Genomic DNA, 2,830 nt, shown 5'->3' with positions numbered 1-2,830 from the left:
GTGAGTGGCTGGTCTTACACTAAATCGAAAACGGCGGGGGAACAATTATCTTTTTTTTAGTACTAATAATAATAATAATAATAATAATAATAATAATAATAATAATAATAATAATAATAATAATAATAATAATAATAATAATAATAATAATAATAATAATAATAATAATAATAATAATAATAATAATAATAATAATAATAATAATAATAATAATAATAATAATAATAATAATAATAATAATAATAATTGAAACACTTATCTTTTTTTTAGTACTAATAATAATAATAATAATAATAATAATAATAATAATAATAATAATACCTATGTTGTTTTTTCTTTCTTCTCAGCTTACCCGATATCTGGGTTCGGCCTACCGGACTGTACGTCTTGTCCATTTCCCGGCGGCTGTCCTACTCCGGGATCTTGCCCGGGATATTATTGGGACGGATCGACATGGAAGACCGTCTAAATTGGTCTACGAAAGGCCCGCTCCGAGGTTTAGGGGCAAACAGCCCTAAAATAATGTAATACGTAATAAAAATTTATATGTGGGTTACCTGTATGAAAAAGTGTTGTTTTATTAAAACAGTGTCATGTGGGATAGGGTGGGAGAAAGAGTGAGTGAGAGAGGAGTACGGAGAGAGAAAAATGTAAAAAGAGAGAGATAACGTCAAGGAAAAGAAAAGAGAGTAAAGAGGAAGAGAGAGGAAAAGTAGAAGAGAGAGAGGGAGAGAGAGAGGGGGAGGGTATAAATAGAGACAAAGCGAGTGAGAGAGAGGGAAGCAGGTGATTATGGAAACGTGTTGAATTACTTCAATAAGGGCTTTGCGAGAGAGAGAGAGAGCAGTAGCTAAAGGTGAACCATTTCCGAGTTATTATAGGAAGAAAAGAGAGAAGAAGAAGAAGAAGAAGAAAAAGATGGAGGAGGAGGAGGAGAAGAAGAAGAAGATGGAGGAGGAAGAGGAGAAGAAGAAGAAGATGGAGAAGAAGAAGAAGAAGAAAAAGAAGAAGAATATAAAGAAGAGACAAAGCGAGTGAGAGAGAGGGAAGCAGGTGATTATGGAAACGTGTTGAATTACTTCAATAAGGGCTTTGCGAGAGAGAGAGCAATAGCTAAAAGTGAACCATTTCCGAGTTAATATAGGAAGAAAAGAGAGAAGAAGAAGAAGAAGAAGAAGAAAAAGATGGAGGAGGAGGAGGAGGAGAAGAAGAAGAAGAAGATGGAGGAGAAGAAGAAGAAGAATAAGAAGATGGAGGAGGAGGAGGAGGAGAAGAAGAAGAAGAAGATGGAGAAGAAGAAGAAGAAGAATATAAAGGGAACAATAACTGCTCTATGGTCTCATCGTTCCGAAAAGAGGGAGAGAGAGAGAGAGAGAGAGAGAGAGCAGTAGCTAAAGGTGAACCATTTCCGAGTTATTATAGGAAGAAAAGAGAGAAGAAGAAAAAGATGGAGAAGAAGAAGAAGAAGAAGAAGAAGAAGAAGAACAACATGAAGAAGATGAAGAAGAAGAAGAATATAAAGGGAACAATAACTGCTAGGGTCTTATCGTCCCGAAATCGAAGAGAGAAGAAAGACAGGATAGGAGAAAGCCAGCCGTTCCTAGAACGAACATTGTAGTGGACCTTTAAAAGTGTAGCTAAATCAACTAAATGTAATTATTGCTTTCCATTGTTTCAGGTAAGTTTCAATATTCATGAGGATTGTGATGGACGTTCGCTCATCGCTAGGTAATATTAATATAAATATCTGCATTTAAGAGGGCTGTATTCAGCAGGGCGGAGGGGGCCCATGCCCCTCCCCCCAAGAGCTCAATTTTTCTCGTTCACTGTAGGCCAGGCTCTGAAACATTCAAAATCGACAGCGCTTTAGAGATCAAGTCAAAGCGTGCAGTTTTCAACCACTTACTGCCCCTACAGTACGACCAGCAAGCAAATGGTCACAAGAGAGGAAAGGAGGTAGGTACAGGATATTTTTTTTTTTTTAGGCGTATTTCAGGACTGTTTGGAGAAACATGGAAGAAGAAGAAAAAGAGGAAGAAGAAGAAGAAGAAGAAGAGGGGTTGGATGGAAGAGAATGCCCTAGGCATTAATCCCGCCCCTGAGTTAGAATTTTTCAATATTTTTCTTTTTTTTCTTTCTTTCTTTATTCAATTTTCTTTTCTTTTGTTAATTTATCAGTTTGTTATTTTGTTTTTTGTATCTCTTTGTAAATAGTGTAAAATTCTAATAAAGTGTTATGTAATAATAATAAGAGGAAGAAGAAGCAGAAGAAGAAGAGGAAGAAAAAGAAGCAGAAGAAGAAGAGGAAGAAAAAGAAGAAGAAGCAGAAGAAGAGGAAGAAGAAGAAGAGGAAGAAGGAGAGGGAAAGGAAAGAGAAATAGATAAAGAAAGACCAGTAACAGTAGTGGGAGATTCAAAGTGAGAAAGAGAGAGAAAGAGAAAGAGAGGGAGAGAGAAAGAGAAAGAGAGGGAGAGAGAAAGAGAAAAGGAGGGAGAGAGAAAGAGAGTGAGAGAGAAAGAGAGGGAGAGAGAAAGAGAGGGAGAGAGAAAGAGAGGGAGAGAGAAAGAGAGGGAGAGAGAGAGAAAGAGAAAGAGAGAGAGAGAGAAAGAGAGGGAGAGAGAGAGAAAGAGAAAGAGAGGGAGACAGAGAAAGAGAGGGAAAGAGAAAGAGAGGGAGAGAGAAAAAGAGAGAGAGAGAGAGAGAGAGAAAGAGAGGGAGAAGAACTAGGAAGAGAAAAAGAAAGGGACAGAGGCGCAGGATTTTTTGTCTGCTTTTTGGAGAAACATGAAAAAAGAATAAGAGAGAGAGAGAGGGGGGAGGGAGATTGAG

At 37.4% G+C, this 2,830-nt stretch overlaps 1 long non-coding RNA gene across 1 annotated transcript in view; it reads left to right on the top strand.

Moving 5' to 3' along the window:
• LOC103522526 overlaps positions 1–569 on the top strand; it is a 10,305-nt gene extending 9,736 nt beyond the window's left edge. Inside the window, exon 2 of the long non-coding RNA XR_542008.3 lies at positions 348–569. This is a non-coding gene — a long non-coding RNA (uncharacterized LOC103522526). The remainder of the gene's footprint in view (positions 1–347) is intronic.
• The last annotated feature ends 2,261 nt before the right edge of the window (positions 570–2,830 follow it).

Source organism: Diaphorina citri, unplaced genomic scaffold (assembly GCF_000475195.1).
Source record: "Diaphorina citri unplaced genomic scaffold, Diaci psyllid genome assembly version 1.1 scaffold9052, whole genome shotgun sequence".
Classification (NCBI taxonomy): Eukaryota; Metazoa; Arthropoda; class Insecta; order Hemiptera; family Psyllidae; genus Diaphorina; species Diaphorina citri.
This window is presented reverse-complemented; position numbering and strand designations above follow the sequence as displayed.